This window comes from Oryctolagus cuniculus, chromosome 17 (assembly GCF_964237555.1).
Source record: "Oryctolagus cuniculus chromosome 17, mOryCun1.1, whole genome shotgun sequence".
Taxonomy (NCBI): Eukaryota; Metazoa; Chordata; class Mammalia; order Lagomorpha; family Leporidae; genus Oryctolagus; species Oryctolagus cuniculus.
The window spans coordinates 34,271,896-34,289,638 of NC_091448.1; the positions used below are offsets into that span (position 1 = coordinate 34,271,896).

Below are 17,743 nucleotides of genomic sequence, written 5' to 3' on the forward strand. Positions count from 1 at the left end.
CTGGGAAAGCAGTAGAAGATGGCCCGAGTCTTTGGGCCCCTGCACCTGCATGGGAGACCTGGAAGAAACTCCTGGTTCCTTGCTTTGGATCAGCATAGCTCCAGCCATTGCGGCCATCTGGGGAGTGAACCAGCGGATGGAAGACCTCTCTGTTTCTACCTCTCTCTGTAACTCTGTCTTTCAAATAAATAAAATAAATCTTTTAAAAAAAAGTATTTGGGAGTAGAAATTTAGTACAGTGCTTAAGACTTAGATTCCTAGCTCCAGATACTCACTCCAACTTCCTGCCAGTGCACACCCTGAGAGGCTGTGGGACTCAAATCATTGAATTCTTTCTGCCCATGTGGAAGACATGGATTGAGTTCCCAGCTCTTAGCTGCATCCCCAGCCCAGCCCCTGTTGTCACTGAGCATTTGGGTACCCCCCCCCCCGGTCTTTGAAATAAAATTCTAAAATCTGTTGCCATGACCTTTAAAAAATAAAAGTATTTGGGGTCCTTCTTTCCAGGCATGCTTAAAGTCAACCTCAGTGGCTGAGGCATACAGGAAATGGCAGGGCGATTAATTCTGGAAACACATGGTCCATGTTAGCTTCTCCTTGACCAGTCTGTTGCTGTTGTAAATGTCACATCTTCATTGGTGTTTTCATCATTCACAAAATGCTGATTTTCCTTACTTTTCATTGTTTTCTTACTACAGTTTATCAAAACTTAATTGTTTTATGTACTCATATTTTATATCCTGAGGAGCCAAGATGGTGGAATAGGGAGGTAGCTTATTGATAGTCCGGGAGAAGACAGATTAATAAAAGTGAAGATAGTGTAGTCTTAGGGAAGAATCAGGGGGAAAAACGGCAGAGAAAACTCTTCCATAATTAGAGGAACACGGTGGACCTACATGGATGGCACAGGCGCCCGCAGATCGGGAATCTAGCTGCCAAGAGCCTCCGCACCAGCACTGGAAAGAGAGGTGAGATGAAACTGCAGTAGCCTGAGACACTGGCAGAAAAGTGGCAGGAAGAGCCTAGAGGGAATGAGGCTTGAAGCCCCATGGGGGAAAGTATACCAGCCTAACTAGAGGAGAGAAAAAATAAAAGGAGATGGTACGGACACGATTCTCTCTCTCCAATCACCATGCAAAAAGCCTATGAGCCAATAGAGAGGGAGCCATTTCGGACATACGTAACAGCTGTGCCAGCTTGGGGCTGCACCTGGCAATCACCCAAACAGAAAAACCTGACTCAGGTGTGGGGGGGTAATAACAGGAGACTAAGACCTAGTGAATGTGTGGAGCTTATGAACTGGGACTGTGGAAAAAAAAAAAAAAACTGAGGCTGTGTGGGAGAACTCATGGTGTGGCTAAGACTTGAGTAGTCTTGGTGGGAGATGCCACAAGCACAGGCGGCCCTGGCTACCCCGTGAGAGACACTGCAGGGGAATCTGGCTCAGGTGGCCCTGGCTACCCAGTGAGAGACATTGCAGGTCTGAGCTTACACGAGGACTGCACAGATCCTTTGTGTGGTCCTTGGGACAGAGCAGACGAATATTATACCCACTGGGGCTAGCACTCAAGCACTGATCACCATCGAGGAGAAGAGCCCAGCTGAGCAGAATTACCTCTCTTCTGATTAAAAAAAATAGAGAAGATTTACCACGCCAAACCTGGATGTGTCACCTTAGGCACACCCTTAACCCTGAAGAACTGAACAGAGCTCTCTTGCCACACCCACCACAAGCCTCTAGAGAGTCACTAAAAGCAGGCAGTCCAATTACAAATGCCAAACAACAAATGGCCAAAACCGAGGAAACAGGAACAAGGAAGACAACATGAACCTCCCAAAAGAACATGACACATTAATACAGGATTATGGAGATGACGAGATAGAAGAAGTGCAAGAAATGGAACTCAAAAAATTTATGATACGAATATTTAGAAGTAACCAAAAACAAATGCATCAACTACTGAAATCCATGCAGGACATGAAAGAAAATCTCTCTCATGAAAATGAAATCTTAAGGAGGAATCAAAATGAAATGAGGAATTTAATAGAACATGAAATTGAGATATTGAAGAGAAATCAAAATGAAATGAAGAATTCAATAGAACAAATGAAAAACACATCTGAGAGCCTTAAAAACAGAATCAGTGAGGTAGAAGAGAGAATATCAGACTTAGAATACAGAGCAGCTGGCGCCGCAGCTCACTAGGCTAATCCTCTGCCTTGCGGCGCTGGCACACCCGGTTCTAGTCCCGGTCGGGGCGCCGGATTCTGTCCCGGTTGCCCCTCTTCCAGGCCAGCTCTCTGCTGTGGCCCGGGAAGGCAGTGGAGGATGGCCCAAGTGCTTGGGCCCTGCACCCCATGGGAGACCAGGAGAAGCACCTGGCTCCTGGCTTCGGATCAGCGCGGTGCGCCAGCGCAGCGGCCATTGGAGGGTGAACCAGCGGCAAAAGGAAGACCTTTCTCTCTGTCTCTCTCTCACTGTCCACTCTGCCTGTCAAAAAAAAAAAAAAAAAAAAAAAAAAAAAAAAAAAAAAAAAAAAAAGCACAGGAAAGCATACAAACCAAAGACAAGAAGAGAAAATTAGAAATCCAAAAAATATTGTTGGGAATCTACAGGATACTATTGAAAAAAACCAACATTCGGGTTCTAGGAGTTCCTGAAAGCATGGAGAGAGAGAAAGGATTAGAAGGGCTTTTTAGTGAGATACTAGCAGAAAACTTCCCGGGTTTGGAGAAAGAGACATCCAAGAACAGGAAGCACACAGAACTCCCAACAAACATGACCAGAAGAGATCCTCACTATGACACATTGTAATCAAACTCACCACAGTGAAACATAAAAGATTCTAAAATGTGTGAGAGAAACGCCAGATTACTCTCAGAGGATCTCCAATTAGACTCACAGCAGACTTCTCATCAGAAACCCTACAAGCTCGGAGGGAATGGCGAGATATAGCCCAAGTACTAAGAGAAAAAAAACTGCCATCCCAGAATATTATATCCTGAAAAGCTCTCATTTGTGAATGAAGGTGAAATAAAGACCTTTCATAGCAAACAGAAATCGAAAGAATTTGTTACCACTTGTCCAGCCCTACAAAAGATGCTTAAAGATGTGTTCCACATAGAAACACAGAAACACAGTCATCAGTATGAAAAAAGGTAAAGGAAGAAAATCTCCAAGTAAAAGATCACAAGAAGTTCAAAGCATATATTAGAAATATCTTTGGAAAAATAGCAGGGCAAAGTCACTACTTATCAATAGTCACTTTGAATGTAAATGGCCTCAACTCTCCAGTAAAAAGACACAGACTGGCTGAATGGATTAAAAAACAAAACCCATCTATTTACTGCTTACAAGAAACACATCTTTCCAACAAAAGTACATGCAGACTAAAAGTGAAAGGTTGGAAAAATATATTCCATGCCAACAGAAACCAAAAAAGAGCTGGCGTAGCCATCTTAATATCAGACAAAATAAACTTTAACACAAAAACTGTTGAGAGAGATAAAGAGGGGCACTATATAATGATTAAGGGACCAATTCAATAGGAAGATGTAACTATTATACATGTATATGCACCTAACTACAGGGCACTGGGTTATTTAAAAGATATGTTAAGGAACTTAAAGGGAAACTTAGACTCCATTACAGCAGTATTGGGGGACTTCAATACTCCACTTTCAGCAATGGACAGATCAACCAGACAGAAGATCAACAAGGAAACAGCAGATTTAATTGACACTATAGACCAAATGGATGTAACAGATATCTACAGAACTTTTCATCCTATACTTGAAGAATACACATTCTTCTCAGTAGTGCATGGAATTTAACTCTAGGATTGACCACATACTAGGCCATAAAGCAAGTCTCAGCAAATTCAAAAGAATTGAAATCATACCATGCATCTTCTCAGATCACAATGGAATGAAGCTGGAAATTAGCAACTCAGGAATCCCCAGAGTAGATGCAAACACATGGAGACTGAACAACATGCTCCTGAATGAATAGTGGGTCATAGAAGAAATCAAAAGAGAAATCAAAAACTTTCTGGAAGCAAATGAAGATAACAACACAACATATCAAAACTTATGGGATACAGCAAAAGCAGTGTTAAGAGGAAAGTTTATAGCAATATAAACTTTCAGTCTGCATGTACCTTTCTATACACATCAAGAAATTGGAAAGGCACCAAACAAATGTGCTATTAATGCATCTCAAGGATCTAGAAAAACTTCAGTAAACCAGACCCAAAACTTGTAGGAAAAGAGAAGTAATTAAAATTAGAGAAGAAATCAACAGAATTGAATCCCCCCCCAAAAAAAAAATTACAAAAGATCAACAAAACAAAGAGCTGGTTTTTGAAAAAAAAAAAAAATTGACACACCATTGGCCCAACTAACTAAAAAAAAGAAAAGACCCAAATCAATAAATCAGAGATGAAAAAAGGAATGTAACAACAGACACCACAGAAATAAAGAGTCATCAGATTTACTACAAAAGTTGTATGCCAGCAAACTGGGAAACCTATCAGAAATAGATTCCTGGACACATACAACCTACCTAAATATGAAGACACAGAAAACCTAAACAAGACCCATAACCGCGTCAGAAATTGAATCAGTAATAAAGGCCCTCTCAACAAAGAAAAGCCCAACACCGGATGGATTCACTGCTGAATTCTACCAGACATTTAAAGAACTAACTCCAATTCTTCTCAAACTATTCAGAACAATTGAAAGAGAGGGAATCCTCCCAAATTCTTTCTATGAAGCCAGCATCACCTTAATTCCTAAACCTGAAAAAGATGCAACAGAGAAAGAGAACTACAGACCAATTTCCCTGATGAACATAGATGCAAAAATCCTCAATAAAATTCTGGCCAATAGAATGCAACAACACATCAGAAAGATCATCCACCCAGACCAAGTGCAAACTGGTAAAGCCACTATAGAAGACAGTTTGGAGATTCTTCAGAAGCCTGAATATAGCCCTACCACATGACCCAACCATCCCACTCCTTGGAATTTACCCAAAGGAAATTAAATTGGCAAATAAAAGAGCTGTCTGCACCTCAATGTTTATGGTAGATCAGTTCACAATAGCTAAGACATGAAATCAACCTAAATGCCCATCAACAGAAGACTGGATAAAGAAATTATGGGATATGTACTCTATAGGATACTATACAGCAGTAAAAAAAAATGAAATCCGGTCATTTGCTACAAAATGGAGGAATCTGGAAAACATCAAGCTGAGTGAAATAAACCAGTCCCATAGGGACAAATATCATGTGTTTTCCCTGATCTGTGACAACTAACTGAACATCTGAAAAGAAACCGGTGGAAGTGAAATAGACACTATGAGAAACAATGACTTGATCAGCCCTTGTCCTGACTGTTGAGGAACAACTTACTATTTTATTCCTTTGAGTATTTTTTTGTTCTACCTAATACCATTGGTTGAACTCTTTAATTAATACACAATTATTCTTAGGTGTTTAAATTTAACTGAAAAGTGATCCCTGTTAAATATAAGAGTGGAAATAACAGAGGGAGGATATGTACAGTTTGACACATGCTCACTCAAACTTACCCCTAATGGTAGAGCTAGAAACATGCCAGGGGATTCCAATTCAATCTCATTAAGGTGGCATGTACCAATGCCATCTCACTAGTCAAAGTGATCAGTTTCAGTTTATGATTGATTGTAATAATAGGATTAAGTATCAAAGGGATCACATAAACAAGACTAATGTCTGCTAATAATAACTGATAGAATTAAAAAGAAGAGAACGATCCAACATGGAAAGCGGGATACACAGCAGACTCATAGAATGGCAGATGCCCTGAACAGCACTCTGGCCTCAGAATCAGCCCTTAAGGCATTCAGATCCAGCTAAAAAGCCCATTTCTCAGGCATGGAAAGCCAAGACACTGTGGCCAAAAAAAAAAAAAAAACAAAAAAAAAACAAAAAAAAAAACAAAAAACACAACACCTAAATGAAAGATCTCTGTGAGTAAGATCCCAGTGGAAAGAACTGGCCATCAAAGAAGGAGGTGCCTTTCTTGGAAGGGAGGAGAGAACTTCCACTTTGACTATGGCCTTGTCTAAATAAGGTCGGAGTTTGTGAACTCAAGAGGTTTCCATAGCCTTGGCAGAGCCTAGGGTGATTACTGACGCCATAAATAAGAGTGTCAATTGCTAAATCAACAACGGGAGTCATTGTATACTTGCTCCCATGTAGGATCTCTGTCCTTAATGTGTTGTACTATGTTAATTAATGGTAAAACTACTACTCAAACAGTACTTTATACTTCGTGTATCTGTGTGGGTGCAAACTGTTGAAATATTTTCTTAGTATATACCAAGTTGATCTTCTATATATAAAGATAATTGAAAATGAATCTTAATGAAGAATGGGATGGGGGAGGGAGGTTATGGGGGGGAAAGCTGCTATAATCCAAAAGTTGTACTTTGGAAATTTATTAAATAAAAGTTTAAAAGAAAGTATTGGGGCGGGTATTTAGTATAGCAGATAGGCTGCTGCTTCAGATGCCCATATTCCATATCCATATTGTTGGGTTCAAGTCTTGGTTCCATTCTCCATTCCAGCATACTGCTAATAGACACCATAGGAGGCAACAGATTATGGCTGGGTACCTGGGTCCTTTTCTGGCCACATGGGAGACCCATGTTGAGTTCTGGGCTCCCAACTTCAGCAAGGCTCAGCCCTGGCTTTTGCAGGCATTTGGGGAATGAACCAACAAATGAGATATCTCTCTCTCTCTCTCTCTCTCTCTGCTTTTCAAATAAATTAAATAAATGCATCTTAAAATATTTTGAATTAATAACTGATAAAAGTTAAAAAACAAAGTGTGTTAAATGTGTTGTTTGATCTCCATGTATTTTGGGATTATCCAGCTATTTTTCTGTTATTGATTTGTAGTTAAAGTCTACAACAGATATTTATGATTTCTATTTATTTAAATTTGTTAATGCATGTTTTATGGCCCAGAATATGGTCTATCTATGATGAATGTTCCATGTATATGTATTCTGTTGCTAGATGTCAGTTATTTCCAGTTGGTTGGTGAAAAGTGTTGAGTTGATCTATGTCCTTAGTGTGTGTGTGCAATAGAGAGAGGGAGAGACAGAGAGATCTTCTTTCCACTAGTTTATTCTTCAAATAGCGGCAGTAGCCAAGTCTGTGTCAGGCCGAAGCTAGGAGACAGGAACTCCATCCTGGTCTTCCCACGTGGTGGCAGGGACCCAAGTACTTAGGTCATCATCTGCTGCCAGATGATGGCACATTAGTAGGAAGGTAGATCAGAAGCAAAGCAGCCATGACTCAAACCAGTGTTCCAATATTGGATGCGGGCATTGCAAGTGGTAGGTTAGTTGTGCCTTAATGTGGTATCCCCCTCAGTTTGAGTTTTACTTTACCACTATGAATGAAATAATTTTTTCCTAGATATTTTCCATAGAATTCCTGAAAATAGTTCTCAGATCTTACTTGGTGTCAAAAGCTAGAGCCTTATTTAGAGTCTTCATTTTGTCCCTGGTTGCTGTATTTTGTTAATTCCCTGGCCAGCATTCCTATTTCTTTTCTGTTTTTCTTCTTGTAGTTTATTTTCTGAATTTAACAGTGGGGAATCCATTTGCCTGTGCTCACAGTGGGTAATAAGTACTATGCTAGTCACTGGGTTGGTTTCTTTGGATGGTTAAAAGAATAAGAGGGTAATTAAGCTTTTCTAAAGCTGCCAACTGTATTGGAGGGTTGGTGTATATTTAAGGCTTATTTTAAAATAGTTCATCACAAATTGAGCTATTTAACCAGTAGAATTCCTAAGGGCTTATTCCTTCATTGGGTAAAGAGATTACATAGATTATTGGAAGTGTGTGTAGAAGAACCTTTTTTTTTTTTCATATAAGGCTAGATCTAATGCTATACAATGCTCATTGTGGTACATAATATTGAATTTATAATCTTTGGGAGGCATTTTACTTTCCAAATATTCCCAAAAATAACTTTAAAACCAGTATAACTTTAAAAAGCAGGTTTTTAAAAAACTTGAATAAGAAAATTATTTATTCAGATACTTTTTAAATGCAAATTTAGTCATGATCTTTGCTTCTTGAACCCAAAATGAAATCCAGGTAAAATATGAGAAGAGGTTGTTTTCATGAACCACATTTATGTGATCTAAAATTTTATCCAAATAAACTGGGATGTTGATATCTTTGAAACTCCAAGCCTCTTATTATTCTGTACCATAAATGTGAGCAGAGGTATAGCCTTCAGATTTGTAATTTTCAGTTATTTGATTCACAGCATTATGAAAAGGTAATTTAAGTTTAAATTCAAAAGGAAGAAATATCTTGAGGTTTTATGGCTTTCAGAATATAATGGGTAGGATAGTCACTGTGCAAGAGAGAAGAAACGAAATCATAAGAAGAATATAGAATTAAGGAACATGTAGAAAAAAATAATGGAAGAAACATTGATAAAAGAAGTGATGCAGGAAAATACACAACGATTGAACTTGAAAAGATCTTGAATAGTTAACATTTAGCTTTTACCTATTCATTCAGTAAATATTTACTGGATACCTTTTATGTGCTTCTTGACATTGAGATTTTTAAATTTTTTATTTTTATTTCAAAATTAGTGAGACAATAGAGAGTGTTCGTAAGTGGCTGGGGGCAGGGAGGGGAGTGGGCAGGTGGAAAGAGGTGGCAGGAGCAGAAATCTCCCATCCACTGTTTTACTTCCAAATGTCTGTCAATGCCAGGGCCGGGCTAGGCTGAATCTGGGAGTCAAAAATTCAATCTGAGTCTCTCATGTGGTGGCAGACGTCTACTCAGTCACTTAAGCCATCACTAGCTGCCTTGCAGGATTGTGTTAACAGAAAGCTAGAATTGGAAGCAGAGCTGGGTCTCAAACTCATGCACTCTGATATGGGGTGTGAGCATCCCAAGCAATATCCTAACCACTATGCACTGAAGTATATATGTTTTTTAACATTTTTTTTTCCATCTACTTCAAAGGCAGACTGGGAGTGAGAGAGAGAGAGAGAGAATGAATCAGTCTTTCATCAACTGCTTCACTTCTCAAATGCCTCCAACAGAGAGAATGAGAAAGAAAATGCAACCGCCAGAAACAGCCAGGGCTGGGCCAGGCTAAAGCTAGGAACACAGAATTCCATCTAGATCTCCCTTACAAGTGGCAGGAGTCCAGGCACCTTAGCTATCATCTGCTGCCTCCCAGAATACATTAGCAGGAAGCTAGATTGGAAGCAGAGTAGCTGGGACTTGAACTAGCTCTCTGATAATGGGATTTGGGTGCCTCCCACAATGGCTTAACCTGCCGTACCAAAACACCTACTCTGCTGGCGCTGTGGTGCTTCTGGTTAAAGCCCTGGCCTGAAGCGCTGTCATCCCATATGGGTGCCAGTTTTAGTCCCGGTTGTTTCTCTTCCAAACCAGCTCTCTGCTGTGACCTGGGAAAGCAGTAGAAGATGGTCCAAATCCTTGGGCCCCTGCACCCACGTGGGAGACCTGGAAGAAACTCCTGGCTCCTGGCTTCGGACCGACACAGCTCCGGCCGTTGCGGCCAATTGGGGAGTGAACCAGCGGATGGAAGACCTCTCTCTTTGTCTGTATCTCTCTCTGTAACTCAGTCTTTCAAAGGAATAATAAATAAATAAATAAATAAATAGATTTTTTTTAAAAAAACCACCTACTCTGCATTGGAGTTTTGAGCAGATAAGTAACACATGAGTAATTTTAAACTTAATTTTGATATAATTTTAGATTTATAGCAGAGATGAAGATAATATACATAGTCCCTAAATGTTATTTTCCCAGGTTCCCCTGATGTTAATATCTTTTACATGATTGTGGTACATTTATCAAAACTAAGAAATTAACCTTGGTACTGACTATATTATTAATTTTTATTTATTTGAGGGACAGAGAGAAAGAGTTTCCATTCCCCACTGACTCATTCACCAAATGCCTACAACGTCCAAGAGGCCAAAACTGGGAGCCAGGAACTTAATACAGGTCTCCCTGTGGGTCGCAAGAACCCAACTACTTGGAACTGGAGTCAGGCATTGAACCCAGACACTCCAGTGTGCAATGTGGGCATCGTAACCTTTAACTTAATTACTGGGTTAAACAACTGCCCCTGACTTAATTTTAAAGAATGTGTCTGTGAGAGAGAGAGAGAGAGAGAGAGAGAGAGAGAGAGAGAGAGAGAAATTGAGTTACTATTTATTGAAATCAGGAGGCTTACAGGAGGAATAGGTTTGGCCAAAAAGAGGTTAGGAATTAGAAGTTTAGTTTGGGACATATTAATAAGTCAAAATGTACCTTCAATATCCAAGAATAGTCATTTGAATATAAGAGCCTGAGATTCAGGTGAAAGGCATGTTTATCATATATATGTAAATATATATAAATATGTAGGATAGATTTTTTTTTTATTTTGACAGGCAGAGTGGACAGTGAGAGAGAGAGACAGAGAGAAAGGTCTTCCTTTTGCCATTGGTTCACCCTCCAATGGCCGGCGCGCTGCGGCGGGTGCACCGCGCTGATCCGATGGCAGGAGCCAGGTACTTCTCCTGGTCTCCCATGGGGTGCAGGGCCCAAGCACTTGGGCCATCCTCCACTGCCTTCCCGGGCCACAGCAGAGAGCTGGCCTGGAAGAGGGGCAACTGGGACAGAATCCGGCGCCCCGACCGGGACTAGAACCCCGTGTGCCGGCGGCGCAAGGCGGAGGATTAGCCTAGTGAGCCATGGCGCCGGCCAGGATAGATTTCTAGGGTCAGGTTGAAAGATGTATATTGAACATATTAAACATTATACATCATTAAACATTAGATATACCATATTTCTCTTCAAACTTATTTCATGAATTTACATTCTCATTGACAGTATATAAGAGTACCAATTTCTATATACTCATCTTTCCCTCTTCCCCCCAAGCCTGGGAATTATATGACAATGTTATTTAAGTGGTTCATCTACAGGAAAGTTTTTCTAATTGACCTACTGATTGTCTTTAGTGAATAGAAAAGAAGAGCAAGGGGTACTGTTACTTTTCATTTTTAACCTTTATATTTTTGTTTTTTAAGTAAGTGCTTATTATTTTGATAATTAAAATATAATTATATATGTGCATACTTCTATATATGTGTATGTTATAAAAAAGCTAGCCAAATAATATATAATACCCTTCGAGACCATAATCAATTAATTGTGCTGTGCTGTGAGACTATTTTGTATATATATGTTCATCTGCTACTAAATTTTGCCACTTCTATTTAATTGATGAGTTACTTGAGATTTTAGAAAAAGTCGTTAGTTTAAACTGGCTTGTCTTAAGTGCAACATAACAAAATCAAAAAATATAAAAAACTAGATGTCAGGTCTGATACAAAACAACAGTATCTACAATTTGAGATTTAATGTCTCTGTTAATAAAACAACCTCACTTTTCTTACTGAATTGACTACATGTAAATATGAAGTGGGGGTCTGGCCTAGAGATTAAGATGACCGTGGTATACATCAAGTCCTTGGGTTGGATTCCTGGCTCTGGCTCTGGCTCTGACTCCTGACTCCATTTTCTTAATAATGCAGATCCTGCAGGCAGGGGTAATAGCAGCTCGTGTAACGGGACTCCTGCTACCCATGTGGGGAAACCAGATTGTGTTCCTGGCTCCCAGCTTTAGCCTAGCCCAGGCACAGTCGCTGCATGCATTTGGGAGTGAACCAATGGATGGCAGCTTTCTCTTTTCGTGTGTGTGTGCGTGTGTGTCTGTCTTTATATACTCTCTCTGTCTCTCAAAAAAGTTTTAAACATTATTTTGATGCAAAAAAATTGAAACCCATGCATAATTTTCCATAATATACATTTTCATGAACTTCTTAAAGAACCCTCATAGTATAGAGGTGTATTTCTTACTTTTAAACTGGCTGTACAATATTTTCAGTCTTTTGGCCTTCTGCAACTACATTTACAAAAATAAAATGGAGTCTTTTGATGAAATGTTTAGATTGCAGTTTCATCACTGTTCTCAGCTTCTAAAAATAGACACATCAGGAGCTTTTCTTACTATAATAGTGTTATTACAAATAAATTAATTCTTGCTTTAACACTGAGTGATACTTTTCTGTCTTCAGAAACCTTTCACATATCTCATTTATCAGGGTTATCCTATGAAGAATCATTTTATGGTTTGATGGTAAACAGCTAAGGTTAAAAGTATGCAACAGGGAATATATGAATACTGGACAAGAATTCATAAATCCGTGTTGAGGGTTGTATAATTCCACACATCATAAATGGATAAATTGAAGTGAAGTATGATTAAAAGCTTTATTCTCTTGAATACCAGGTGAGTACTTTTTCTAGTCTGGATATTTTCTACTTTTATATCGCTTCCTTGCTAGAACTTCCATTTAAAATTAGGAGCCAGTGTTGTGCTGCAAGTTAAGCTCTCTTTTTCAGTTCTTCTGCCTTTCAAATAAATAAGTAATAAACAAGGAAACAGTCCCATACCATCACTGACCTGTATTAGTTTCTTAGGAGTGCTATAACAAAGTCCTATAGACTTGGTGGCAAAAAAAAAAAAAAAAAAAAAAAAAAAAATTTGTTACAGTTCTGGAGGCTAATCAAAATATTGGCAGAGTTGGCTTCTTTTGGGGCTTTTCTCCTTGTCTTATTAGATGGCCATGATCTCCTTGTGTCTTCACGTGGTCTGCACTGTGTACTGGCCTGTTTCCAAATTTTTTCTTCTGATTAGGATATTAGTTATAGTAGATAACCATATTAATGACTTATTTTTAACTTAATTACCTCTTTAAAGACCTATCTCTAAATAAAGCCACATTCTAGATACTGGGGTTTAGGATTTGAACATGTAAGTTTTGGGGAACATAATCCAACCCATAATATGTAGTAACACACTGATTGAGTATTTGTGTTTATCAAAACTCAGTGAGTGTACCTATAAGATTTATGCACCTTATTATATGTAAATTTTACTAAAACCTGTAAACAAATAGTGAATGCTAGTTAATAATATGCATATTGAAGTATTTGGAGGGAAGCATATTAATAATTGTAGGATGCATTAATATGTATGAAAAATAAGATGTATTTATGGGTTGGTCAGTGGATAAATGGGTAGTAAAATATTAATGGCAGAATCTAAATGATGACAATATGAATATTCAATGTAAAATTCTTTAATTTTTCTGTGCATTTAAAATTTTCATAATAGAATACTTGGGAGGAGGAAAGCATTGATACCATCAAAAGCAATTCCTTATTTATTCTGTAAAGAAAAGGAAAATAAACAATAACATGAAAGTTGTCCGGCGCCGTGGCTCAATAGGCTAATCCTCCACCTAGCGGCGCCGGTACACGGGGTTCTAGTCCCGGTCACGGCGCCAGATTCTTTCCCAGTTGCCCCTCTTCCAGGCCAGCTCTCTGCTGTGGCCCGGGAAGGCAGTGGAGGATGGCCCAAGTGCTTGGGCCCTGCACCCCATGGGAGACCAGGAGAAGCACCTGGCTCCTGTCTTCGGATCAGCGTGCCAGCCGCGGCGGCCATTGGAGGGTGAACCAACCGCAAAAGGAAGATCTTTTTCTCTGTCTCTCTCACTATCTACTCTGCCTGTCAAAAAAAAAAAAAAGTTGTCAGCCGCTTACTATGTTTCTGGTTGGATGTAAGTTTCCACAGAAAAAATATGAAACATTACAGGGTATTTTATTTTATTTTATTTTATTTTATTTTTTGACAGGCAGAGTGGACAGTGAGAGAAAGAGACAGAGAGAAAGGTCTTCCTTTGCTGTTGGTTCACCCTCCAATGGCCGCCGCGGCCGGCGTACCGCGCTGATCTGATGGCAGGAACCAGGTACTTCTCCTGGTCTCCCATGTGGGTGCAGGGCCCAGGCACTTGGGCCATCCTCCACTGCACTCCCGGGCCACAGCAGAGAGCTGGCCTGGAAGAGGGGCAACCGGGACAGAATCCGGCGCTCCGACCGGGACTAGAACCCAGTGTGCCGGCGCCACAAGGCGGAGGATTAGCCTAGTGAGCCGCGGCGCCGGCCTTACAGGGTTTTTTAAAATGTTTTCACGATTTTTTGTTTTATATACATCATTGGGAAGTTAACTTGTTTAATTTCATTTCATCATTTAAAATTCTGTTAGTTTTGGAAAGGTCTTAAAAATAGGATGCATTATCAATATTTTCAGTATCAGAAATTTTTTGTTCTGAGAATTTGAGATTCTATCACAAATTCTAGGAATCAAATTTTTGAGAGTCCCTTTGATAGGATTTCTACATAAAATGTATGATTAAAATAAAGTAGGAAGGAGGTAGATATTGAAGCACAGTGGGTTAAACCATTGCTTGCAATGCCAGCATCCCATATGAACATGGCTGTTGCCATCATTTAGGGAGTGAATCAATGGATGGAAACGCTCTCTCTCGCTCTCACGTGCGCTCTCTCTCTTTTTTGCTGTCTAACTCTGCCTTTCAAAAAATAAATAAAACCTTTAAAAAAAGGTAGGAAAATAAATCGCAACTTTTCCTCCTCAGTGATGTATTTAAATTTTGGTACATATGTTGCACAGACTAGAAGGAAGGAATTTGCAATCTGCAGTCTTTCCTGGTGTTAGCATCCCTTAGGCTTATTGAAATAAAGGAGGGCAGAAAGGAAAATGGAAGGGAATTATAGATACTCTCTAAATTTTGGTTGATTTGACATTAACTCTCAATTTTACAAAGTTGTTATAAATTTGTACTTCAGCAGGATCTATAGTTTTCATCCAAAATGTATGTAATCCTAATTAAAGATTTCAGGTTGTTTTTTTTTTTTTTTTAGATTTATTTATTTGAAAGACAGAGTTACATAAAGAGAGGAGAGACAGAAAGAGATCTTCCATCTACTGACTCACTCTCCAAATGGCCACAACATTTGGGGCTGGGCCAGACCAATGCTCATATGAGATGCCAGAGTGCCAGATGGCAACTTAACCCACTATGTCACAATACTAGTCACAAGATTTCACAAAGATTTACAGAGGAGAATATGAGGACAAAATGACAATTGCAAGGTCATTTTACAAATTAAATAGTGTGGAATCAAAGTTTAGAATTATTGATTCCTCACGTAAGAGTTTTCCTTCTGAAATCACTTCTTTCCCTAATTTATTGTCTTCATGGTTGACTGTATTTTGTTTTAGCTCACTGAATTTTCTTTTTTTTAACTTTTATTTAATAAATATAAATTTCCAAAGTACAGCTTTTGGATTACAGTGGCTTCCCCTCCCCCCGTAACCTCCCTCCCACCCGCAACTCTCCCATCTCCTGCTCCCTCTCCCATCCCATTCACATCAAGATTCATTTCCAATTATCTTCTGTATATAAAGATCAACTTGGTATATACTAAGTAAAGATTTCAACTGACTGCACCCACACAGAAACACAAAGTGTAAAGTACTGTTTGAGTACTAGTTTTACCGTTAATTCACATAGTACAACACATTAAGGACAGAAATCCTACATGGGGAGCAAGTGTACAGTGACTCCTGTTGTTGATTTAACAATTGACACTCTTGTTTATGGCCTCAGTAATCACCCTAGGCTCTTGTCATGAGTTGCCAAGGCTACGGAAGCCTTTTGAGTTTAGAGTTTGCCAACTCTGATCTTATTTAGACAAGGTCATAGTCAAAGTGGAAGTTCTCTCCTCCCTTCAGAGAAAGGTACCTCACTGAATTTTCATCCCTTCAAGAAAATATCGTTTTATCTTGCTATACTGAAACAACACTATATCAAGGTGTTTTGATATATATGTCTCTGTTTGACAAGAGTAATTATCACTGTCTCTGAGAAGCAGTTCAATCCCTAGTTTAAAAAAGAATAAAGGCTCATCACAGGTTTTTTTTTTTTTTTAAGATTTATTTATTTGAAATTCAGAGATTGATTGATCGATCAATCTTCTATCCACTGATTTGCTCCTCAGATGGCCGAAATGACCAGGGCTGGGTCAGGCCAAAGCCAGGAGCCAGGAGCCAGGAGTTTCATCCAGGTCTCCCACATGTGTGGGAGGGGCCCAAACACCTGGGCCATCTTCCACTGCTTTTCCCAGGTCATCAACAAGGAGCTGGATTGGAAGTGGAGCAGCCAGGACGTGAACCAGCGCCCATATGGAATGATGGCATAGCACGCAGTGGCCTTACCCGTTATATTACAATACCAGCCCCAATTGGACTTTAAAGTAGACAATTAAAATATTTTGACTGAAGTAAAAATAATAATGGATTATGTTTCTATGTGTAGTGTGTATAAAAAATTACATAAAGATGTTAACTAAAATATTTTTTACAGTATTAAAAATTATGAAGTATCGGCCGGTGCCGCGGCTCACTAGGCTAATCCTCCGCCTGCGGCGCCGGCACACTGGGTTCTAGTCCCAGTCGGGGTGCCGGATTCTGTCCCAGTTGCCCCTCTTCCAGGCCAGCTCTCTGCTGTGGCCCAGGAGTGCAGTGGAGGATGGCCCAAGTCCTTGGGCCCTGCACCCCATGGGAGACCAGGAGAAGTACCTGGCTCCTGCCATCAGATCAGCGCGGTGCGCCGGCCATAGTGCACCAGCCATGGCGGCCATTGGAGGATGAACCAACAGCAAAAGGAAGACCTTTCTCTCTGTCTCTCTCTCTCACTGTCCACTCTGCCTGTCAAAAAAAAAATATTGCTAGGTAAAAATTACATTTTATCACAATACATGTCATTTCATTTATATTACAGTAAATCGAAAACAAAGCAGTATTATTCTGTTTGTATATAAATACATAGAAAAATGTCTGGGAGAATATAGAAAACTGATAATTGTTACCTTTAACTTTTACCTTTATTATTTTTTTCAAGAACAATGTGGCATGTTAATATTTTGTAATTAAAATAAGTGAGTAAATACATACACTGTGGTCATGGAAAATCAAGGGCCCAAAATCTAGGTAAGGTGTTTCCTGTTGCCACTATGTTTTTGATAAACTATGCAAGTTTTAGCAAATTATCTTATATTTCAGTTTTCACTATTAGAATCTGAGCAATTATTCTCTCAAGTGTTTTTGGAATAAGTGTTACACTGCTGTAGGTTTACAACATAGCTTTGGAAACTTACACACGTGTATTTAAAATGTGGCCCCACTCTTAATATATCTAGTACTAATTTCTTTATTTTTTTAAGATTAATTTATTTATTTGAAAGAGTTACACAGAGAGAGGATAGGCAGAGAGAGAGAGAGAGAGAGATATTCTATCCACTGGTCCACTCCCCAACTGGCTGCAATGGCCAGAGCTGCACTGATCTGAAGCCAGGAGCCAGGAGCTTCCTCTGGGTCTCCCATGCGGGTATAAGGACCCAAGAACTTGAGCCATCTTCCACTGCTTTCCCAGGCCGTAGCAGAGAGCTGGATCAGAAGTGGAGCACACAGGTCTCCAACCGGCACCCACATGGGATGCCAGCACTACAGGCAGGGGCTTCACTCGCTGTGCAACAGTGCCGGCCCCTCTAGTATTAATTTCACTTCTAGGAATTTCAAATGCATCCTTATTTCATGGTGTTATTATAAGAATTTAGGGGCCAGCACTGTGGCTTAGTGGGTAAAGCCACCGCCTGCAGTGCCAGCATCCCATATGGGCGCTGGTTCGAGTCCCGGGTGAT

General features: G+C 39.7%; 1 protein-coding gene and 1 pseudogene across 2 annotated transcripts in view; both read left to right on the forward strand.

The window, feature by feature from the left end:
• PPM1E (protein phosphatase, Mg2+/Mn2+ dependent 1E) overlaps positions 1–17,743 on the forward strand; it is a 190,118-nt gene that overhangs the window by 127,764 nt on the left and 44,611 nt on the right. The window lies entirely within an intron of this gene.
• The window catches only part of LOC127484380 (large ribosomal subunit protein uL13-like), a 69,277-nt pseudogene that overhangs the window by 38,132 nt on the left and 13,402 nt on the right, over positions 1–17,743 (forward strand).